At 47.2% G+C, this 25,260-nt stretch overlaps 1 protein-coding gene across 1 annotated transcript in view; it reads left to right on the forward strand.

Moving 5' to 3' along the window:
* Positions 1-2,822: 2,822 nt before the first annotated feature.
* LOC6596077 (palmitoyltransferase app) overlaps positions 2,823-25,260 on the forward strand; it is a 62,515-nt gene continuing 40,077 nt past the window's right edge. Inside the window, exon 1 of the mRNA XM_002021072.2 lies at positions 2,823-2,989. The gene's annotated coding sequence lies outside the window, so the exon portion shown is untranslated. The remainder of the gene's footprint in view (positions 2,990-25,260) is intronic.

The following is a 25,260-nucleotide window of genomic DNA, read 5'->3' on the forward strand; positions in this document are numbered from 1 at the left end:
TTCGTGTGCCCACAAGGAAAATAATTACATTCTCCGATAGCCATGGAGGCGACTTACTGACACAACGACGCGAGCGGACGACAGGGTGACAGGAAAAGGATTGGCAGTCCTCCGCGCGATTAACGTCCTCCTCGCCGGCGACAACCAATACGTAAATTATGGAGGAGAGCGACTGTCTATTTGTGTATTTGCCTGAAAATACTCGTGTGGCTACGTCTCTCAGGGAGTGGGCAAGTTTGGCGAGGGCTCATACGCTGCTTCCAGACGGCATTGGCGGCGATTAAGCGCTTCCGTGCGGTCTCGTATTCGAGACTTTCCCGTACTCTGGGCTTCTCTTCTTCGCCATTCGATGGCTCCACATAGCGTATTACCTCGTGGAGCTTCCGCACTAAGATGTCTCCTTGGTCCTCGGACAAGCTGGGGATGGTGTCATCATAGCTGGTGCCCTAAGCAACCCGAGCAGTACTCACAGGTCCCAGAAGTTCTCCGCGGCATGATCGGCAAAGTTCTGCTGAACCTAATGTAAAAACCGGCAAAGAGAGCAAGCTTTGATAGTTTTATAGCAGCCAGCATTTAATATTCATATACATTCCACTCTATGTTATGTCCAGCCTAGAAGCATATTCAAAAAATGCATTTCCCCACAAATGGGCGCCACATTGCCCTTCGAATAAACTGTTGTATACTTTTGTTGCGGAACATTCGAACTCGATCAGCTGACGCGAAACCTAGCCAACTCACCATGCGACTGGAATCGCCAAGGCAGAAATATTCATAGGGTATGGAGTACATTTTTTGCCACAACACTAATAGTTTTTTGATATTGTTAAAAATATCAATATGTATATTCCTTATATGAGAAAAATATATTAAAGAATGTAAAGAATACAGGGTATAGAAATTTCCATAAACTACAGAAGAGGTTTAAACTTAGCAGTTCATTAGCAGCTGCTGCTTAACAGTACCGGCTGAGCGAACTCGAACCTCTGGGCTGTGCTACGGAAAGGTATGGACAGCGAGGGTAAGCACCCAGCAACATAAACGGCATGCCATACAAACCTCACCTCACCTTAGGTACCTTATGTGACGGAAACAAGGCGGTCGTATTTAAAACAACAGCCTTCCCGCCCCGAAACTTGTGAACGTGAATGAAACATGTTTCGGACAGTAAAGTGGGTGCCTATTTGGGTTTGGGGGGCCAGCGTGCGATTGGATTGTTTGGGGGCATTTGTTTTGCCGTCGTCGTCGTGAACTGTGTGTTGTGGAGGTGCGGACGAATTTCTATGGTTCCGTGATTCTGTTTTCCGCTAAGGTTCGAACAGACGGAATATTGAACATTTTGGAAAGGTAGTTAACTATAGGGACGAGACAATAGTGATCAAAATTAATTCGAGCGTTTAGAAAATTTAGTATTTCCACGTAGTCAGCTGCAGTTTCCGTCTCGCCGCGTTGCCGCCTTTGACCCGCGTCAAGTGCTTGATTCTCGTGATTTTGTAATTGTTTTTGAACGCGGCTCTTGCATTTGCATATTTTTTTTAATGTTTTTGTTTTTGTTTGTGTCTTTTGTGTTTTGTGAAAAGGGGAAAGAAATGTCGCGTGTCAGAATGAGAGAAAAATGTTTAAATAACAATCGCTGTCGCCGTCGTCGTCGTCGCCGCCGCCGCCGCCACAGCAGCAGTTTGTTGTTGCTGGCTCACTCTGGCCAACTAATTTGAACTGCCTACGTGTGTGTGTGTGTGCGAGACTGAGTGTTGGTGTGAGAGTGTTGTGACTTCTGCTTTTGTGTGTGTGTTTGAACGACTGGCTTTGCCAGCGTGTTTTTGCTTTGCTGGAACAAGAATTGTTCAAATGGAAAGATGCAACTCTCTCAGATTTTGGTTTTGTTCCAAAAGACAAACAAAATACATCGCCAAAGACTCGGAGAGAGAATAGGCTAAGCAAAGCAACAAACAGTAACAGAGAAGCAACAAAGCAAAGGCACACACACACAAGAGAGCCAGAGCGAGAGAGGGCGAACTGTGTCAATGCGGCAGCGGCAGCGGCGGCGGCGGCAGAGGCACCAGCGGCTACAGCGGCAGCGACAATGACGCCAAAAAACTTAAAAATATCCCAAAGACTACCGTCAATAATGCAATGTTTCTGTGGTTTTCTAAAATTAATTTCTTCAACTATTTTTAATTGGATTTGAACTGTCCCCGTCGTCTCCGTCCCGTCCCACATGGCAGCGCCGCTGCCTGTCTGTCTGTCTGACTGACTTTGCTTTTTGTCTTTGCATGAGTGTGCGAGTGCTGCGGGACTGTGTGTTTGCCTCTGCCCTCTGTGACTTTGCGGCGGCGTGTCGTGACTGGATTCCATTGAATGTACATGTGCTCGCACACTCACACACGCACACACACACACACTCAGGCACGTAGATGATGATTTGCTTATAAAAAAACTTACAGTTAGACGATGCTTTTCGCTTTCTGGATTGCGTTTGTTTTTGTGCTGTGTCTCTTATTTTGTTTTCCGGTTTTATCGCCGGGAAACCTGTTTCTTGGCCAAAGATTTGCTCAGTAGTCTGGCTTTTAAATTTAACAAATTACCTCATTTTACACCTGAAACTCCCCATTTATCCATTTAAGTGCTCCGACTAACGCACACTAATTAAAAGCTAGCGATTACGCCTCCTCTGTTTCGGGGATCTTCCAAGAAATGGAAGCCCCTATGTACCTAGGTGCTAGGGAACCCGCCCCGTTCTATACGACAAAAAGTCCAGTCTGGTACTCATAATGCCTTTTGGTTCTTGTTTTTTTTTTTTTGCAGTTTTAAGAAATAACCAAGAAAACGAAACAAAAGAACACATTGCAAATAAAACAAAAAAAAAAAACCATTAAACTAACAGTGTGCGCCGCTGAATTTTACATCATCGACAAATAGTGTTCCGACGTTCCGAATGCTGCCGAACAACAACTAACTGTTATTTCGATCAACAACAAAACAAACAACGGTAAGTAGCATCCGAACACGATGTCGCTTTTGTCGATCGCAGTAGCCTTCCCATGACCCTGGCCTGCCCTCGATCTCTTTGCGCAACGCCCTCCGCCGTCACCTCTGTGTGCGTGCGTGTGTGTGTCTATTGAGAGTTATGCAAAAGCAATGTAAAAACTCTGTGTCTACAGTGGGGAGAATAAGTCTAGGCATCTTAAATATATACATATGTATTTTAGGGGAAAACTAACACAAACTTCCAACTTTAAAAACTTGTCGCAACTAAATCGTTTATTTGTCGCTTACTGATATTTTAATCTGTTAATGGAATTCTTGAAACAAAATTCAATAACCGACTCCGTCGTTGTGTATCTGCAATAATATTTATCGTCCAAATAAATAAATACATTGTGCCCGAGCCTCGAACTATAAAGAGTATATCTATCATGTAAACAATCGGGGTAGTGTAGTTTTATTTTCTCCTCTTTCGACAAATATGTTATGACATATCGTTTACATGGAAATGGGCGAACATCCCCATACAAAAAAATGGATGCAAACAACAAAATGAATCAAATATGAGTGGGGGATGGTGGATGGGGCGGGGAAGCTTTCGGGGGATGCACTATTTTGACTCATTTAGTCAACAGTTCAACACAGAACATTTTTTAAATATTTTTAGCTATCTGTCACTTTGTAGCTGCACGACTGATAACACACTCCACCACCCCCTCCCCCCCTCCACATTCCACTTGAATTACACGACACTTGTTATGGCTTATAGCTGGAGCAGCTATCAAAGCTATCGAATTGCAATTTCTTCGATTCTTCGATTCGTGGTCTTTGTGTTTTTATTCCACATAAGCCCTGACATGCGAGAGACATCTGCATTCCGCTCCTGAATCGCTCTCTAACGGTATTTCCTCACATTCATCGTCTCTTGATTGCTTCACGTTCAAAGGTCAAATCCTCTCGTCAATTCAGTTGCAACATTTGTGGCTGATAAAAATATGAATTGATGTACATTTTCCGTCGCCAGTGAATGCAATTTTCCCATCACGGACAGTGGGAAAGTGAATGGGAATACTTTTCCTTTTGTTCCCCCTGTGTGTGTTTTTTTTTTTTATTTTTTTATTGCCAAGCCATCATCAATGCAGTCGTTGCATTGAATTGAGTGGCAATTATTATATTAACTGTAATTGCAAATTGAAATAATTGCAATGCAATTAATCAGAAACCGAATCGACTGCAAACTGAAATCAAAACGCTTTAACAACTGCAGATTTGATTGGATTTTCGGTTTGTTCTGTGCTCTGTGCTCTGTGCTCTGTGGACGTCGGACGAGAGTCGGATGTCGAGTGTCGAAAGGGGGTGGGGGCGGGGGGTGGTGGTGCATGCATCCAGCCGAAAACCGGGACCAATCGCAGTGCAACGTTCATGCCGATAGAGATATAAATTGATTACTCGGCTTTAATTAGTTTCAATTTGCACAAACTCCATCGACGGGCCTCCTCTCCGGTGCTGTGTGTGTGTGCTGGTGTGTGTGTGTGGGGTTTTCCCCAATTTATTTTCAGTTTGGCAATCAAACCTCCGTCTGAATGCACATTGTGCAGTATTTTGTTTCAAATAAATAGCAATTTCCTTGAATGTCTGCAAAATAAATTACAAATATTCCATGGAAAACCCAAAGCCCACACACACACAAATTTTGATTCCAATTCCAAACAAAGAAGGAACGCTGGCCGCCCAAAGACGAATCTCTCGACCACGCGATACTCAGTGGAGGGCTTTTCCACGGGCTTCAAACGGAGCTGCCGTGATGCCCTCCTGCCGTCGTGGCTGTCCTTTCCAGGGGGCTACAGGGTATCGGCATCGAGAGAATAATAATTTGCAAAAACTTTGGGGCATTGTGGACAGACCACTCTCTGGCTGTGGTATCTCTAATCCGCAGTGAAAAGTGTCTGTTTGTCTGAACGGAATGTTGGCCAATTGCAGGACCTTTTGACTTGTGGCCAAAACCCATGGCCTCCTGATACATATTGTGGCAGCATTCATTCATGAGAGATGCGATGCGCAAACACACATACGTAGGCTTTACGAGCATTACGAGCATTACGAGCATCTCGTAGCCTCGATTCGGGGCTTTTATCTGCTGCAATTAAAGTTAATCACTTGTCCGCAATTAGCATGGCAGCTGCGATAAGTCCGTGTCGTGCGTGTATTAGCCATTAGTCTCCCCCCCCCCCCCCCCCCCTCGCCGCCATTCACATCCCCGCCGATTGCCATTCTCAGCCGGAACATAAAAATCAAATCAAATTACATTACTAATACGCCGCGTGGTCTGCCACTAGGCCAGCCAACGGACAGACGGAAGCATTTGAATTTATTCCGCAAATTTATGCTGGGTAGAACTCCGGCTTCTGGCTACGACCCGTGCCCGTGCCCGTCAAGTCCCTGTTTGTTTGTTTGTTACCTTCGTGCGGAGCAGGAAGGATCCTGGCGTGGATTGGTGACTCATGGAAAAGTCCCCCGCGGTTCCGAGGACGACGGCTGGCCGGGTCGTTTTGGCTGGCTTTTACTGCCTGAATCATGCATTTTTTACAATTCCTCGTCTTTTTATTGGCCGCCTTTTTGCCCGGGACACGATTGAGCCTTTGGTTGGGGCGCGGATTTGTTTTTATTAGCCAGGTCTCGGGCGGGCGTTTGCAAACAGCTTTAGCACAGATCATAATATCATATATTCGAATGTTTTTACAGCACTGAGGGGACAGGCAACACATATTATGGGCCCGCGACTTTTTTCAGGACTCTAAGGCTGGCCCCATCCCCAAATTCCGCTCGATTTGAACAAGTTGTAAAACTTCATTTTTATTCTCTGCAATTTTCCAGCAATTTTTTTTGTTTTCCCATTTAAATACGAATAATTATGGCAACAATAAAAGTTGCGAAATTAAATGTTTACCCACGCAATATGCAGCTATTTTTATGCCACTTTGTATATCGTTATCTGAAAAATACACAAGCGCAGAATTCCCCATGGGATCTTATCAACTTATTTGATAATTTATTTTATTTTATTTTATGCATTTTATTTATCATTTGTGACTAATGCAAAAATAAGAAATGTTTCCATTTCCAAGATTTTTCAATTATATTTATTGAATTTAAAATCTTAAAATAATATCGTAAAATAGCTTCCAATTTAAAGGATAAAACTGTTTTAATATTTTAATCCAATATCATGCGAAAATTATACATTTTTCATAATAATGGAAAAATTTTCAATTATTTTTATTTATTTTATATTTTCTTATTTATTTATTTATTATTTCCCAATTCCCAATTTAAATATTAAAACTGATTTAATATTTTAATCCAATATCAGGCGAAAATTATACACTGTTTCATTTGGAATAATTTTCAATAACTTTTATTTATTTCATATTTATTTATTTATTTATTATTTCCCAATTTTTTATGCAAAATACATATAAATGTTTCCATTTGGAAAGCTCGTTGAAAAAATATTCCATTGTGGATGCAGGAAGAGGCTGTGGGGGTCCCAGGCGCAGAGCAGTTGGGCGTGGAACTGGGATCTGGGCAGATGGGGCTCTAGTGGGGAGACCCAAGAAACCATCGTCGAACAGCTCGACGCACAATCCACAGACCACAAAATCCAAGAAGAATTCGATAAAAGAGTACGAAACATTCTTCGTGTGTGTGCGTGTGCGTGTGTGTGTGTGTGTGTGTGTAGAATGAAGATAAGCAGAAATAATTCTCAATTAGATTCCCATTTCGGTTTCTCTCCCTCTCTCTCTCCCCCTCTTACACCCCGCGGCTGCCCGCTTGCAAGATTTCAAGATTACAAATTGTGTGTGTTTTATTCCGGTTCACCTTCGGGGCGGGAGTGGCAGAGAGAGTGGGGAGGGGGGATGCCCCATCATTCCGAGATCTGTGGCCCCACCTCCTCCCCCTCTTCTGGCCAGAGACCCGATTGATGTCTGCCAATTCGCTTCAGAAAAAACAAAAAAAAACCCAAAAAAATATGGGGTACGAGTTTTCAATGCAGTGCATTTTTTCGTGCAATCCCATACTAATGCGCCATGATTTATTAAAAAATCGGCCACTCGCACTGGCTCGTACTCGTCCTGGTCCTGGTCCTCGTCCTCGTCCTCGTACTGCTCCATGGCGTGCACACACACACGGGGGGGGGGGGGGGGGGGGGGGGGGGGGGGGAACCCACTGAACCCACTCGACGGACTATTCATCTAGAGAGCAGACGGTCCGGACAAGTAATCTCCTTAAAATGCAATTTGTTTTGTTGCAATCAACGATTTTTGATGATGACGACGACGAGGACGACGAGGACGACGAGGACGAGGACGACTGGCCACCAGTGGAGCACTCGTCAGGAAGGGTCCTGCGAAGGGATGCGATGACTACGATGATGATGACGATGATGACGATGATCGAATGCGAGTTGGGTAACAATTTGCAGCGTGGCCAAATAAATTGGTTGTTATTCTGCGCCCCACTCCCAGTCGTGGAAGGCAGAAGGCAGAATCCTTACCTTCAGGACACACACCGATACCTCTGGCTGCCCCTCCTCTCCTGCAGGACGGCAGTGTGGCAGCAGCACTCCTGGATCTGCCCTCTGCCCACTGCCTGTGCCCACTGCCTGTGCCTCTGCCTCTAAAAAATGATGGAGATGAAAACAAAATTTGTAGGATGCTTCTGGTTTTTTACGTGCACCACTGCCACTGCCACTGCCACTGCCACCACCATCATCAGCACTTGGCTCAAACTGGTTGCCTGGCTGCCTGGCTGCCTGGCTGCTCCTCTGATGCATGGTCGTGGCAATGCGGTTTGAGCGTTCGCTGCGACAGCCCCAAACTAGTGGCTGATGGGATGGATGGACGGACTGACAGGCCGACTGACCGACTGACCCATGGCCACTGGAATGAATGAATCACAAAATGGGGAGAGGACTAGCAGGGGGGGGGAGTGGAATGCCTGCCTCGGGGGCTTACAGGTGCAGCACACAAGAGCCCTCGCAAAGGCTGTGCCTGGACTGCACTGGACGATCCACAGTGGTACTGCAGCTCCGAACGGGGTTTCGGGATTATCCCTGCAGCCACCACAGAAGCATCAGAACAGCAGAACAGCAGCACATATTTGTATTTGTATCTGCAGCGTGCTGCCCGATTATATTCAATCTCTTTCGAAGGCGGATAGTGGGCGAGGGGCCACTGATAGCCGATTTCATTCTCTTGAAACTCTGCAAGATACGGCGGCAATCAGTGGAGTGTTGTGCATATGCCCCAATAGATCTGTCGCACGTTTCGTTGCAGTGTCCCCCCCCCCCCCCCCCCGCGCAAAGGGAGGAGGGGGGGCTGGTCTCTTGACCAGTTGCCTCTCGTATCCGGCCGCTGCATACTTTATTGCGTGTTTTGCCGTAACAGATTTTGTTTGCATTTCTTTTGTTTGCTTGCAACACAGAGAGCCTCTTGCCCCCGCAATCGAGAGGGCCAGAAGAGGTGAGGAGGGGGGAGGGGGGTGTGGGGTGAGGCACGTATCAAAAGCGTGTTTCAATTTGCACAAAAATTCACATGTCGATTGCTGGCTTCACTTCCAACCATCCATCCCTCCATCCCTCCATCCCTCCCTCCCTCCCTCCATGTATCCCTCCATTCATGCATCCCCCCCTCCCTCCAACCCTCCCTCCATCCATCTGTCTATCTATATCAGATTGATTTTTAGCCATCCGGGATATCTGTCTGTTTTTGCCTGTCCTTCTGTCCGTCGGTCCTTCTGTCGGGGAGCACGCCGCGTATACGCAATGTATAGAGAGCATGCAACGTGCACTTGCCTCCTGCATATTTCTGCATACATCGACTCTCGGCTGCTGTTTGCATTGTATCTTTAGAGGCAATCGGATGGATGGATGGATGGAAGCGAATCGAAACGAATGCAAGTCTTCCTGTGACATCCGCTGTCTCCCTGTCGCAATGAGATGCGCATTTATTTCAAGTTCTCGACAAATGGCAATTGATTAACTCGTTTCCCCACTCCCCCACCCCCCCACGCCCCACCCCCCTCCTTCGGGGGGGCCCTCTCTCTCGCTCTGTAAACAAAAGGGTACGCACAGCAGGTGCCGCTTATCAGTAATGCTCATAATCACACCCACAACCAGCCCGGACCCCCTGCTGCTGCCCCTGGCCCCTGCCTCTTGCCCCCTGCCTCTTGCCCCCTGCCCTTGCCCCCCTGCCACTCTGGGTAATCGGGGTCTGTGTTTTTTTTCGCTGTTATTTGAACAATTTGCTGATTAGATTTTCATTACTCGTTGCCCCTCCCCCCCGTTCACTCCCCTCCGCTTCTCGAGAGAGAGAGAGAAAGTTATCCGATATTTCCGCAGAGAGAGAGAGAGAGAGAGAGAGTTTCTTAATTGGAATAATTCTTCGTGCACTTTTTCTTTAGTGTAATTTTCAGATTTGGTTTCCCCCTGTTTTTGGCTCTGTTTTTCTTCTCTCGTTTACCTTTAACCTCTAGCCCCCCCCTAACCCGCCCCCTAACCGCTGGGCACCCACAAAAACCCCCCAAAGTACGAAGCATTTTCCTCTCCTGTTGCTCTCTAAAGAAAATGCAAAGAAGAAAGAAATCTGCCACAAGAAGAAGCGTCATCGGTGGCTAATCGGATAGGGGTGCGGGTGTGCGGGGGTGGGGGAGCCCCAGAATTAAGCTGACAAAATGCCATGACACGGCACAAAGCGTCGGCCACCGAACCTTTTCCCTTCTGGCCATTAAGCACCGATTAGTGGCCACCAAGGGTGACATTTGCCACAGAATGAGGCATAGACCTGCTGGAATTCGAAGAAGTAGACAGCGAAAAGCGCCGCCATATCATATTTACCCCCAAATGAGAGTTCATTGTGGATCAAATCATTGAAAGGAAAGCACAAAACGATGGACATTTGTACCCCGTTGATTGAATGTTAATTGGGGATTCTTTGGACTGCTTTAAAGGGGAATTCGTGGGGCATAAAGGACACTAAAAGCTGAAGGCGTTGCCCCAAAATACGACTTGGATCTTCAGCTAGAGGCATTGCATGGAATCGAGCACAATAATCCTGCGAAAGGTCTTTTAAATAGAGGAATACGAGGTTGTCTTCCTTCCATTTGTGGCAGGCACCCCATTAGATATTAAATAGAGACCTGACATCCTGCAACTACGAGACGTGGCATATTTCAGCCCGAGATTAATCAGTTTATCGGCGACATCCTGGGGAAAGGAGTGCAAAGGACAGCGCCTACCCACTGCAGCTCCGTCGGGGGACATGCGATAAATCCCATCTCATCTCTCCGGGCACTTGAGGCACATGCCACACTCTGGGGGCACTAGGGGCATGCGATTAAATGTCTATTAGCTGCCATAAATGGATCGTATGTCTCGCACAAATTATGCAGACAAGGAGCCAGCCACTGTCAGGGACAGTTGGTCCGTTGCTCCCCCGCCTCCTCCCCGCTCCGTGGGTGGTATCTAATCACTCTTGGCCAAAACGACATGAGCGATTACGTCAGCACATGGCCGGGGTGTGGAGTGGGGTGGGGTGGGGTGGGTGGTCCGATAAGCAAGACAAATGTGCTGTACGAAAGCATACGTTCGGTGCTGGGTGCAAAATGCTGACACCGCTGCGTATACGCAATATTTTGCAAGCTTAGCCGCATGCAGCATGCCCCACACAGCGATGGTTTATTAAATTTATGTTTGAACATTTTCCAATGCATATTTTTTTTCGAAGGCGCTGTGTGCGTGCCTGAAATATTTTCGCCCCAGTATCGAGCGGCAGCCACACGGCCACCCGGCCACACGGCCACACGGCCTCCTTTAATGTCGTGACACACTTCCGTGCCACCGAGGAGGAGCAGAAGGAGGAGGAGGCATCACCTGAACCCCGCTGGATGTTACTTAAAAGTTGTCCAAACTATTCTTTGAGAATTGTGATTTTTGTTGCTGTTGTGCGGCAGGCGGCAGGAGGCAGGCGGCAGGAGGAGGCACGTGGCATGTCGCAGGCCAGGCAGCAGGAAGCCAGCAACTTTTGCGCTATGCCAACCATTTACTGCTGTTGTTCTTCTTCTTCTCGTTTTTTTTTTTCTTGCGGGCCAACCTGCTGGCTGACAAACATTTTCGTTCCTGTCGCTTTCTGCAGCTGGAATGCACTTGGCCTGCATCCTCGTGTGGGCCTCCCCTCCTCTGGCATTCCGCCCGGTACTGCCACCAGCAGCACCTTTAAGACAGACAGACAGATAGATGCCTTGAAGGCTCCACAAATATTTGCGCCCTTCGATTGAGTCATCAAGTCAAACATTTAGCTCTGGCTTCGATTCGATTCTATTCTATTCGATTCGATTCGATTTGGCTTGCTTCGATTTCAATTTGCCACGCCGCAAATTGTCCGTGGCCCGTTGACAGCTGACGGGGCGGCCCTCGGAGTGTCCTGGACACACACGCACATGCCGCACATGCCGCACAAGCGTGCCTCCTCTCTCTCTCGGCCATTATATGTGCATTCCCACTAGTCTGCCATTGTTTGCCTAATGCGTCTTTATGCCTCTCCCTACACTATAGTGGAACACACATTGGGGGCATATTAGGCAGGGGTTTAACCAGAGACAATATACGGGATATATAGAGGATATTTGGTAGCCCAAATATGCTTCAAACCGACGGCAAACCGCATATTAGAAGGCCATGCATTGAGCATCTGTGGACAAAATCCATGCATTCCATCAAATATTTACTGTTGTTGTAGTTTTATGAATTATTCAAATTTATTTGTGGATTTTATTTTTATTTCTGATGGGGTAAAACGCGGCTTATAAAAATCTATTTTTTGATGAATTGAATAAAACAATTTGTGCAATAAATTTGAGTAGTCCTTGCTCCAGATATCCCTCCCCCCTCCCCCCCCACTATGCTGATAGTGGCTCTCTCTTTGGGTCCTATTTGGCTCAGAACAACAGCAAACTCTCTCTCTCTCTCATCAACCGCGGCGTTCAAGGGCTCTTAGTAGAGCTGATCGTAAAATAAGACCCGACAGAGAGCTGGCGGACCAGCTTGTATGATTTTATCAGCCATTCTCTCGCGTCTTTCCTTCGCCTTCTGCATCGTTCTCTCGCTCTTTCGCGCTCGGCTTCGGCTTCGGTCCGCCTGCCCTTCTTGCACTTCATTTATCGTCTTGGCAGAGATCTTCGAACCGACTCGAACGCCACACCTTCTTGAATCGATCTATCGACTCTATCGCCACCCTTTGGGTTCAATCAGGTTCGATTATTTTTCGATTAAATCTTGCAAAGAATCTTTAGTGTTTTTTTTCGGTTTCCCTCAGAAGTTCATAGAAGATTGGACCCCTGTGGGATTACGAGTGTGACTGCTACTTTTTTGTATTTTGTGGGTGACGAATGAACCCACCCCCCGCCCCCGCCCCCACCCCCGCCGAAATGACGAAAAAAAATAATCTCTGTGCGATCAGTTTTTGGTTTTTTTTCGGCAACTCAAAGCGGAATTCGATAACAAAGCACGATAAAGGGGGAGTGAGCGGGACAGGGCTAGCGATCGCTTGTGTGTGTGTGTGGGAGACAGAAGATAAGCAGAATACCCTGGAATGCGGCATGCAGGAGGGGGTTTAGCCGAATCCAGTTTAAACGAAATATTTCCGAGAACTTCCATCGCAATTCGCTACTCTTTTCGATTATCAACTAAAAAAACAGTTGCAGGTGCATTCCCCTGGGTCCCCTGCCACACGACGGGGTATCATCATAGTCGATGAAAGGCCAAGCCTTGTGTGGCGGCTCCAATTCTTTTGTTCGCCTTTCGCCAGCGATGACCACATTTAGTCGTAGTGGCAGGGCCTGAGGACTTGAGGATCACATCCTGCTGCTGCTGCTGCCGAGAGTTCATAATGCCCCGTGCCAGCATCCCCTGCCCCTGCCCCTGCCCCTGCCACATCCCCTGCCCCTTCCGTAGTAGTTTTGCGGCCATTGTTCACTAATTTTGTCACGTCTGCAGCTTTTGTTGGCCTGCCTCTGCCGTCCGTCCACTGCCTTTCCATCTTTCACTTACTTTTCTTTTCTTTTTCTTTTCTCTTTTTTTCCTTTTTCTATTCTTTTCCTTTCTTCTGTGCTTTTCTATAGTTGTATCCTCTATATGTCTCTGTCGCCTGCCATTGGCTTTGCGGAGCTGCCTCATAGTTGACCTTCCTTCAGTGACCGACCCCCTCCCCTCCCCTCCGCTCCCCTCCCCCCACCAGCACCTCTCGGACAGCTTCTTCTTTTTTTTTTTTTTTGGCTTGTTTGTTTGATTAAATCTTTCTCGACGATTTGCCTTTTGCGCTGCACTTGTCTCGCTCCCGCCTTTATGCTCCTTTCTCCGTCCGCCTTTTGTTTGCGGATGGAGGGGGGGAGGGGGTGTGCGGGGGGTGGGGGCTTTAACTTAGTTCCAATCCCCCGGAATCGGGAGCCAGCAGTGACCCGACCACAAATTAAATGCAAACATGCCGCTGACTCGCATTTAACTCTGTGCCACATGCTGCTGCCACCTGGCAAGAGGCAAGAGGGGCAGGCGAGGCGGCAGGCGGCAGGCTGGTGGCACACGAAAAGTTTGCGTGACTCTGCCGCGCCTGCATATATGCTGCTTCCTTCCCCATCACGGAGGAGGCCTGATGTTTTCCCGCATGTCCTGGAAAATACTTTTTGAGCGCATGTTTTGAATATTCGCGGCATATTTCGGCCGAGGTGTGTGCTAGGATGCTAGGACTCCACGAGGTCCTCAGAGACAGAGACAGAGAGAGGAAGAGGGAGAGCAGCTTATCTCTTCAGATTCCGTTCCGTTCCGCTGTTCCGCCGTTCCGCCGTCCGCCGCTGATGTCCTGCCATCACGGCTATAAGTATTTTGCCACTCCGCCACTTTCCTTCTTCCTTCTTGGCTTTTTGCCGCTGTCGCGGGTCCTTTACATCTTTTTAATGTTGAAAAGCTTTACCCGCTTCCGTTGCTGCCGCTGCCACCGCTGCCTCCGCTGCTGTTGCCGTTTGCTAGCGGAAACGGAAGTTTAACTTTTGTTAAAATTTTTAGTGATTCGCAAGACGCAGACATTTTCCTGGCTTTTGGCGCTGCCTGTGCCTTTTTCTTTTCCTTTTTTGGGAGTTTTAAACGATCGTTAAGTCTTACTTTTATTTTCAGTTGACGTCTTGGCGCCGTGATCAAAATTGATGACGTCATTAAATACTAAAAACACTCGTACATCATTTGGAAGTTATTCCGAGTATGGATGGGATTTTTTTTGTATTTTATATTTAAGAAAAAAAAACAAGTCCCTTTGGTAGCTTTTAGAGCGGTTTCGACAACAAAATACATGACGTGGGCATGACGAGGCACGAGCGTTGCCGATAAGCAGACGATTCCCTGATAAAATTCAAATTTATTATGCGATTGTTTCGCCCGGAGTTCAGAGTCCACTTTATGGCACAGCAACAGCCCAGCTACGATTGTATATCATACGATAGGAGCCTTAAACGATGGTTTTGATGCGGGCCTCCTGCTGCTTTTTGGGGGGAAATTCGTACAGCGATTGAGGAACCTTTTGAGGAATGTGCCCAAGTGGCACCGGGCCGGGTTTTTTGGACCGCGTCCTATCTGTTGGGTGGCCTCGCTCCATACCCTCTGCTCTCCCCTCCGCCACCGCCTCACGCGTACTTTTCACGGAACACAAAACTATCGAAATCGTCGAAACTCTCTCCGGCTGCCACTGATTTGGACGCTGCCGCTGGTGCTGCCACTGACCCGCTTACAGCTTTATAAGTTTGCAACGTGCAACGAGCTAGGAGCGGCCCCATGGGATTGGGGGGATTGGGGGATTGGGGGGAGGGGGGGTTGCCACACGGCAAAGTTAGTTCCTGGCAAAAGTTGCGAAAGTCGTCGGCAAACAGCCAAACTAACAAACGGGCCATAGGACTCGTTATTATTATTATTATTTCTGGCTGGATGGCCGGGCGGGGGGGATGCCCTGCCATGCCCTGCCCCCAGATGCGTGCCTCTGAGGGGCAGAACCTTTCAACTCTTAAGCAAGAGGCAGCGCCAGATTTGGCGTGAACGCCGCGCGATGCGATGATTGCGTGCGGCACGGTCATGGCTTTTAGCGTTGCATGTTGCAGCAGTCACGCCCCCACACACAGACACACACAAAGACACACACACACACACACGTTACCTAATGCATCCACACACCCACCCACACACACACACACACATGGGTATCGGAAATGCATTTTCAGTGGCCGTCAAGAAAGCAAGAGAAAGCCATTTTACTTTATTTTACGAGCATTTACTCCGCCACCGCCACCACCGCCACCACCGCCGCCGTTTCATTCCCGTTTTCCGTTTCAATTTGCAGTAGGTCTTCATGCAGGACGAGATTGGAGGAGACGAGAGGGCAGGGCAGAGCAGGGCAGAGCAGGGGAGAAGCTTTTAAACAGATTTCAGGATATCGTGTATACGATAGATACACACACGATTTACGATCCACAGCAACAGCTCTGGGGATTCCATCTAGATGGAAAACTATCTCCGAATATTGTGTCGTTTATGCAATTGGAAGTCGTGCCATAGATATCCAGGCATAGCATCGTTTATGCTCAAGATAAAGTATGGGATCTGACAGTACTTCTTATATCTATACAGAGAATACCCCTGATGTGCGCATACCCCATACATAATGGCCCTGTGCTACGAAGAACTATCATTCTTCTTGCAATCCACACGTCCTCATTCTTCCGCAAAAGAACCATCCCAAATAATTGGATAATAGCCGAAAAGGACTCTTTGAACACCTGGCCTTTGAACCCCTTTAAGGGCAGAGCCACGAGTTTTTGACTGCATTTCAGTGCAGATCAAGTTTGTGGGAAAAGTCTGCTCAAAATAGCGGGTATTATATCTCCATCTATCCATCTATCTGTCGTCTATGGCATGTCCTTAGCCCTGGCCGGGGCATCTTTAGTGGCCTTTGCCCCAGGCGCTGGCGCTGGCACTGGCGGATGACATCACGACATCGTTGCGATGGTTACGCAGTAAAAGCATTATGGCAAATTGTTTTAAGCTGTGCGAAAATGCCATCAAATTCAGTTGACTATGCAAAACAGGAATCAGGAGGTCGGGGGATGCTGGTGGGGGTGGGGGTGCTGGTGGGGGTGGGATGCTGGATGGACTGGTGGGATACGATGCTGAGATGTTATGGCAAGGAAAGGGTCATTTGTTGCTCTTCTCCGGACATGGCATTTTATGGCATAGTGCATGTGCCAGACTCCCCCCCTTTGTTGGGGCTCTTTTCTGCTTCCTCCCCAGGGAAGAGTGGTCAGCAGGAGCAACAGCTTAGAGACCACCAGCACTGCTCAGCAATATGCTGAATGCTCACTGGGTAAACATATGCCATGCTCCATGGACCGACCAGAAGGAAATGCTTTCCTGTGCGGGAAACAGCACTAATTTTATGGTCATGGAAATTGAGCAGGAGAGATGGCAACGGGGGGGGATGGAGATGGAAATGGAAATGGAGCTGGAAAAGCGTGTGACAAGCGGTACATGCATCCGAAACACTATTCAAAGCATTACATTTAGACATTTTTGTTTGTTGTTTGTTGCTTGTGTTTTGTGTTTTGTGTCTGTGTCTGTGTCTGACATGTGGCTTGGACGGTGCTTCGGGATCCCAAACTGTCGTAGGGGCACATTTTCTTAATTTCCAGCCCGAAACTGAACCAAGAAAGAGATGTAAAACCCTTTTCGGGCAGTTAAATGCTGGTTTAATGAAGGAAAAATCGAACGACACCAATATAAAAAATAAATATAAAATAAAAAATATATAAATATATAGTATAAAAATATAAAATATATAAATATACAAATATAACATGAAAAATAAAAAAGGTATAAATTTAAAATATAACATGAAAAATAAAAAAGGTATAAATTTAAAATATAAAAATACAAATATAAAATGAAAAATAAAAAATATAAAATATATAAATAAAAAATATAAAATATATAAATAAAAAATATGAAATATATAAATAAAAAATATAAAATATATAAACATAAAATAAAAAATATATAAATATACGAATATAACATGAAAAATAAAAAAGGTATAAATTAAAAATATAAAAATATTAAATATATAAACATAAAATTATATAAATTTAAAATATAAATTAAAAAACTCTTAGGTTACCAATTTCGGCAGTGTCTGCGTTGCTCGCCACAGCATCCCGCCAGTGAATATACACCTTGAGCTGATGATGCTCAAGGACGAGATCTGTGTATCAGGCTGGATGAGCGACAGCCGTGGCTGAGTCCCGAAAAATGGGGCTGTTGTCCCTGCTGTGGGGCCCCCCGCTGGGACTTTAGAAGGATGCATGCCCCACCATTGCGCTGGACCCGAGGGTCCACTCAAGAAACCAAAGTCTTGAAGCCCAATTGAAAGCTGCATTCATTTAAAACTATGTTGATGATAAATCTAAAAAAAACCACACATTTAATTTATTATGAATTTTTGGGGCCCCAAGTCTATGAGAAAAAGTGCTGCCTAGCGTTTGGCCTGTACTTGTGAGAGCAAATAAGTTCAACTGGCGGTTGAACAATCATCGAAATGATTCACTTTTGAAATCTGTGGGCACCCTAGTTATCGGAGCAATAAAGTTCCACTTCGTTTTGCGTCACACTTGGCGGGTAGACGGGTAAACGAGTACTTATCTTCGACACTTGCCCGATTGTTCCAGCGATAATCCCCTGGGCTACACTCGAGAATATATGGACACTGGGAAATTGCCCCTAATTGAGGCGGGAGATCTATTCGAACTGATTGAAAAGAGCGAAGATTCGTGAGTCAAGAGTCTGGCTATTCCACTTTTTATTTGGGGTGGCGGGAGGGGGAGTGGGAAGCTCTTTACTTGCTTAAATTCCGCCTTTGCCAAAGATATTTCTATTTAATTTCCGCCACTTGCTGGCCTCCGCGCACCTGTCGGTGGGCCTCTGTCCTTCCGTCGGCCTTGCCACCGCCACAGCCGCAGCTTCAATTTAAGTTGCACAGAACTCTGGGCGGCCCACAAGTCGAGGGCCCCCTTTGAGGCCTCTCCGCGGTCTGGAGGGCCCGCACTTGTTCGCGCGATCCGCTTTTTATTTTCGCATTGTTTGTGCCACCCTCCTCCCCGCCACCGTGCGGCGCCACTTCCATTTGCGTGTGAATGCGCGCGGCTGCTGACACTTTTCACTCCCACTCCCTCTGCCCCACTCGTTGCGTCACCTCCGTTGCATGCATAATTTAATGCAAATAATGCACTTGTTTCGTTTCATTTCATTTCACTTCACGTGCTGTTGCCTGTTAAACGTTCCCAGGGGACGGAAGCACGGTCGGACGAACGGACGGACGGACGGACGAACGGACGGACGGATGGATGGGACATAAAAATGCACAACTTCGTTCCACATTAAGTCCTCTGCAGGAGTCGCCCAGGCGACCGATTGGAAAATCTATAAGAGGATTTGCTACGGTAGCAGAAACGGCAGACATCTTGATTGCACAAATCTGAGAGATACAGAGATACGCTCGAGAGATTTTGAAGATAGGAAGGGCCGGAACGGGTGTGCATATAAAGGATCGCAACGGAATGGAATCCTATTTATTTACTCATTTAGTTGGCAGTTAACTCCTGAATTCAGGGGAGGACATGTAGGGGCTTTATGAAGCTGTAGAACCCTCAAGGGAGGGCGGATCTAATGAAGTTTGGGAGTCATCATACCACTATGTGTTCTGCGAGGGTACAGTGAAGCTAGGAGACTCTCTATTGGACCTTCAATTCGGATGGAAACGGGGAAAAAGTGATTAAATTCGCAAAAAAGGGCAGGGACCAAAGGGCCATCCTGATACAGGATCCACTCTTATCACAAATATATGCATTTTTATAAATAAATTAATTTTTTGTAATTCGTTTTTAAATTTGCAAATAATTAAATAATAAAAAAACGTGTTTTAACATTATTAATATTATTCGTAATTATTATTAGAATAAAATACAAATAAAATAATAAAAAAGTAATAAAAAAATAAAATAATAAAAATAAAAGAATACAAAAAGGAATAAAAATAAGATAAAAAAAAATTAAATATTAAAAAAAATAATAGCACAAATGAAATATTAAAAAATATAAAATAATAAACATAAAAGATTAAAAATAAAATATTAAAATAATAAAAAAAAAGTATATAAAACCAAAAGAAAAAAAAGAAAAGAAATAAAATATAAATACAATAATAACAAACAAAAAAAGTAATAGCAATCGAAAATATGTATTACTAAAAATATATACTTTCAATAATAAAATAAAAAAATAATAATAAAAATAAGATAATAAATACAAATTTAGATTAGAAATTCAGTTTTGCTATAGTATTTTTGTTTTGTATTTTTTTTAATTTAATTTTTTTTTGTAAACTTTTGTATTTTTTTTTTTTCTATAATGCAAATTGGAATGCGTAGGATCCCTCTAATATCAAATGAACCAACTTTTATAGTTATTAAATCAACGCTCAATAAACGTATAGTCAACATTAGTCCAGGGAATAGTAATGATAAGCAGACACTACCCCTAGACTACCCCTAGATAGGGGTACTACCCATACTATATTCATTTATATGGCATATATTTTATATTCGTTCCATCAAGGACTTTGCGTTTATTTATTTTCTTTGAGGAATAACCTAAACACCGTTTCGTATACGCAGCTCTTGATTTTGCCATAAAATAAAATAAAAAGCCGCTCAGCGAGGAAAACGGTGCAACATCCAGGGGCACCGTGTGTGGTGCTCCCTGCTTATGCGCGACCACTCTTTTGGCCCAAAGTATTTAAGCCCCGGCTTACTCCCCCGTAGTCCGTGGTCCGTGGGCCGTGGTCCGTTCGTATGCTCCTCTCCGCTCTGCGCCTGTAATTGTATGCATGCACTCGCGTTTATTTAGCATATTTCCTTGCTGGCCTTGCATCCTGCCTGGGTCGCGGGGAAAAACTTAATTTCCGCCTGCCGGGCTGCTCCATTTTTAATTCCTTTTGGGCTGCCTGCTGCCTGGCTGCTGCCTGCCTGCCAGCGCCCTACTGTGGCTTGTTATTCTCCACTCTTGCTGCTGCTGCTGCTGCTTCTGGTGCTTCTTGTGGCGCCTGCATGCCCCGTTGTTTGTTGCCATAGTCTTAACAACTTGTAGAGCGCGCGGCTCCTCGCCTTCCATGTCGCTTTCCTTTGCTCGCCTTTGCATTCGTTTCCGCACGCGGCAACGCGTCTCATTTCAATTTAATTTCCTCCGAAGCGACGCGTCGCCCTCTCACGTACCACTGGCGTCTGGCATTTGCCATTTTGTGGTTACACTTACACTTTACACCCAGCAGCACCGCAGCACAGCTCCCCAGCTCTGCAGCTCTGCAGCTCCGCAGCTCAGTGGAGCAGAGCAATTTTCATCATCATCTGTCGCCCTTGATGCCGCCTCTGTTGTCGACTTGCCACCGCCTCCGTCACCGCCACCGCCCTCCATCCCTCCTTCTGTTTGTCAGTCAGTCAGTCCTGCGCTTTTTTTTGTGTCTTATTAAATGAGCGAAATTACTTTTGCCTCCGTTTGAATGCAGGCAGCTCTCGAGGCAGCAGCACTTTTCACTCTGATGGAAATTAGGTTGTGAGTTTTCCAAGTGGCGTCATTCAGCCGCTGAGACGCTTCTCAGAGGCAGCCGACGAGTGTCTTGCTGTTGTTTGCTTCATGCCAGCGAATGGCTTGTTAAGTATTTTGTTGTTGAATAATTTATGGCCTGTCCATTGCGTGTGTGCGTGTGGGTGGATGGGTGTGTGTGTGGGTGGGTGTGTGTGTGGGTGGGTGTGTGTGTGGGTGGGTGTGTGTGTGGGTGGGTGTGTGTGTGGGTGGGTGCAGTGTTGCACGCAACGTATGCGCCATTTTCAACAGTTTATCGGGCCATTCTGATAATTGACTTTGGCATTCCATTATCGTCATCGTGTCCATCGCAAGCAAGGGCCGGGGCAAGAACCATCGCTCATACGCCAGGTGGTCCCACAATTAAAATCACTTCAGACGAAACTTAATTAAACCGCAATATTTGCATATTTCTTTCATTATTTTCCCCGCTACCCCTGGGCCCCCTCCCCCCCCCCCCCCCCTGGCTAAGAGAACACACGCATCTGGCGCTGAGTGGTGCCACCCCCCCTGCCGCCGCCCTGCCCATGAATGAAACACACAGTCACGCCTCTTTAGGCTGCTGCTCAGACTAGAACTTTTCCGCCCCACACTTCCACCACGAGGGGGGGGGGGGCTTCGAGCCACTCGAACGGCATTCAACCGACGCGATTCAGATCGAAAGGAACGTGTCCTTAGCGCAGTGCTAGAAGAGCCTGTGGAAAAAGCCTTAAATATTTGTGGATTGTTTGAAAAATTCATTTTAAAAAGAAATTCAAGATTTCCCATCCCCGAGAACATTTACCGACGGCCAGAAAAGCATCGCTTAACCGATTTTCACCAAGGAATTGGAGCGATTTCGAATATATTTTAATCTTGACGAATAATCGACAAGAAAGGGGACTCCTTAAATACGAAAATATATTTTATATATATTATGGAAAAGGAGGAAATGGAGTAATATTTCCCTTGAAGGTAATTGAATACCAATTAGACTTATTTTATGGTTGGGTTTCCGCTTGAAACCCCAGCATTTACCGACGATGAAAAAGTATAGTGTAACAGCGGCACCCCCTGCCATGTGTGCTCGGGGTGGGGGGAGGGGATGGAGACGCGAAAACTTTATTGCTCAATTTCCCCAAAAACTTTGCCAACCTGCCCTCGTCCCTGCCCCTGCCTCTGCCTCTGCCCCTGCCTCTGCCCCCGCCCCGCCCTTTTCTTGGGTGTCTGTAGGCGGCGGTAGGCACTGCGGCTAACCAACGCACATTGAGTTTACATGCAGATTTAAGATACTTTTGGAAACTTGATTTTGCCAGCCTACCAAAAAAGGGGATGGGGGGGATGGGGGGCGGGGGGAGGCCCACGGCGTAAGTGCAGAATAAGCCAAGAAAATGTTTGAACAGTTGGTGCCTTGGGTGCCATGTGGGGAGGGGGCTGGGGAGGCCAATGACTTTTACGTGTTTTAACCAGATTTTATTAACGCAACTTTTGTTACCAATAACCAAGTCAAGCAGATAGGACTCCTCCAGAGGGTGGAGGGGGCAAGCAGCCCAGGAGCCCGAGGAGAAGAAGAGCCATAATTTATAACTTTAACCTTGGCCAGGAAATTGCTGCCGCAGGCAGGTGGGAGGGGAGGGGAGGGGTATTGCCTTTGGCCAAGGCAGCAAAGGCGGCAAAGCCGGGCCCTGGCCAATTTCTGGGGCTGCTGCAGTGTCCGCCTGTGATTTACAGCCAAGTGCCTGCAATGACCTGCCCCGTAGTGCCGTGCCGTGCCGTGCCACACCGTGCCGTGCCCCCCCGCCCCTCACCCCATTTCGTTCGTGCAAAAAGTTTCCGATGCTGACCGCCGACCGCAACAAGGACATTTATGTTGTGCTGCAGGCTGCCCCATCCTGCCTAATGGGATGCAATGTTTTTCAAGACTTGTATTTACCTTGAGAGCAAAGTGGGCGGGGCCAGAGAGCCTTGTGGGCAAAGAGGAGAGGCATCATCGGGACGTCACAATTAATTAAGTTCTGGAATGCGATGGAGTGGCGCTTCGGGGCTGAAAACGATGAAATAATTTAGTCAAGTTGATTAGCTTTAAGTGCCTTTTGTATCTTGTATCTTGTATCTGTATCTGTATCTGTGTAACAGATGCTGCTGCTGCTGGCCATTTCTTTGTCCTCTAATTTATGGCTGGACCTGTCCACAAGGAGCTCCTTTAGCGTGTCAGAGAAACTGTTAATGAGTCAAGCTCTCGGCCAGCACTTGGCCATAATCCACTCGATACACAGCTACCCCCCAAGCCCCCCCAAGCCCCCATTTGATTAGCCATCGACTGGCAATTCCAATTTCAATGGCCACTGGCTGGGGAGACCAATTTGCTGTGCCCCAGCAGCCCAGCACCCCTGCCCCTCGCCCCTGCCCCTGCCCCTGCCAGGAACCGCCATGAAGTTGACCACAAAATGCTTTTGCTTTTGCTTCTGCCACGAATGCGAGTCGGAGAAAGTTCATTTCGATTTGCAGCTGAAGAAATTTATAGAGGAAAATTAAATGCCACACGATCTGCCTCCTGCCTCGTCCCTCACGACTTCTCTGTGAGTTTTTCCTTCCGCCTGGCTGGCTGTTTGGATCTGGGAGTCATGCACACGACATGCATGTTGTTGTCGGACTCTCGGGCAGCCTTTGGGGGGAACCACTTGCCTGTAGAGAAAGGGTATCTTTTAGTCGAAACCATCGTCTCGGTTCTTGGCTCTATTTCGAGTTTATTCTGTGGCCTGCACTCGGCAGCTCCTTTTCAGCCGCAGATCCAAGCCGTGCCTCGCTTCCAGTCCTGCTTCCAGTCCCCTTCCAGCCGCTCGTTCCTTCCAGTTGCAGTTTAATTTGTACATCGATATATTTTCCGGTTGTCAGTGCACACACACAATGCCAGAGTGCATGTGTGTGTGTGTGTGTGTGTGTGTGTGCCAAATAACCATAAATTCCAAAGTCCGCCCGTGCGGCTGTCGCCCTGAAATATCGCTTAACTCTCTGTTCTCTGCCGAGAGTCGACTGCCGTCGCTGGCGCTGCTTACGTGTACGCCGTAGTGCCGTAGACCCGTAGAGCCGTAGGGGTGGGGGTGGGGGTTGGGCCAGAGTGAGACATTTATCCGGTGGAGACTGGCTAAATGCGCTGGCAGTTTGCTAATTAGTCAGCCATTAAAAAATATGTAAGCACAATGAAATGGCAACTTGGTCTGGCTCTGGCTCTGGCTCTGATTCAGTTCCTGATACTGGACCAGGTTCTGGCCCTCGTTCTATGTGGCTCTCTGTCGCGCTCTGTCGTTGCGTCCCTCCTTTCATAATTTGCGCAGTGGCCCGGACATTAATCAACTTGGCTAAAAGGCGAGAGAGAGAGAGAGAGAGAAGTCTGTCAATAGCAGGGCTCGTTGGCTTAATCCTCCATGAGTCCCCCTACCTCCCTCTCTCCCTCCCTTTGGCCATTATGCGCTCTCGGCGAACAAAGAAAGTTTTGAATCAATTCAAGTTTCGCAAAGTTGAATCCGCGCAGTGCATCTCCTCAGCTTTGCACTCAATTAAGTGACTTTTGCAGGGGGCACGGCGGGGGGGGAGGGGGTGGGGCGGTGCAAGTTGCAAGTGCGTGTTGGGGCGGCAGCAACAGCTAAGAAAAACAATTTTGTTGCAAAGGAAAAAGTGGAAAAACCGAGTGAAAATATAAAGCAAATCCACTTGAATGGCGCACGGGGCAAGGGGCAGGGGCCGCGGGGCCACGGGGGCAGGGGGCAAACAACGAGCGATGGCAAGTTAGTGCCAACAATTGGAGCAGCAGCTGCCCCGTCAGAAGTTGCCACTTTCTTGGCACTGTCCCCTGCCACACCAGCAGAGCTCAGAGCACAGCAGAGCAGAGCAGAGCAGAGCACAGCACAGGGTCCTGCCAACACCCACACACGTGAGCTGGCAAAGTTTTAGTGGCACGGCTTTGGTCCTTCCTTCGACTGCTCCTTCTGCCTCGTGCCTCGTGCCTTGTGCCTTGTGCCTTCCGCCTGATTGACTGGCATCGAGTTGACTTGAAACAGCTTCTCCCCTCGTCTCCTTCGGCTTCTCCTTCGCCTGAATGCGCTTCCTTATTGGCCAGAGTCCCTCTGGCCGCCCTCTGGCCTCTTGGCAGTGGTTGCGTAAACTAATTTTCCGTGTCGTCACTCGATTGTTTTAAAAGCCAACTCTGTTGAGATCCGACACACGGACGGAGGACACAACGTATAACATTCGAAAGCCCGGCCATTAGCCACGTTGCTGCTGATTGCTGGACAAACGCTTTGGGGGCGGCTCATCCGACTGTCGGCCAACTGCTGACGCCTAATGCAGTTTATGTGTAGCACGTCCTGACGTACTCCCGGACGGACATCCCCATCCCCATCCCCAGCCACAACCACATTCTGCCAAGCAAAACACACGTTCGGGTCGGAGTTCAGCACGAGAGACACTTTCCAGTGCATTTGTGCCGCAGACGAGTACACTGCGAGCTATTCGGGGCGAAC

This window comes from Drosophila persimilis, unplaced genomic scaffold, assembly GCF_003286085.1.
Source record: "Drosophila persimilis strain 14011-0111.01,24,50 unplaced genomic scaffold, DperRS2 tig00000431-arrow-pilon, whole genome shotgun sequence".
In the NCBI taxonomy this organism is placed as follows: domain Eukaryota; kingdom Metazoa; phylum Arthropoda; class Insecta; order Diptera; family Drosophilidae; genus Drosophila; species Drosophila persimilis.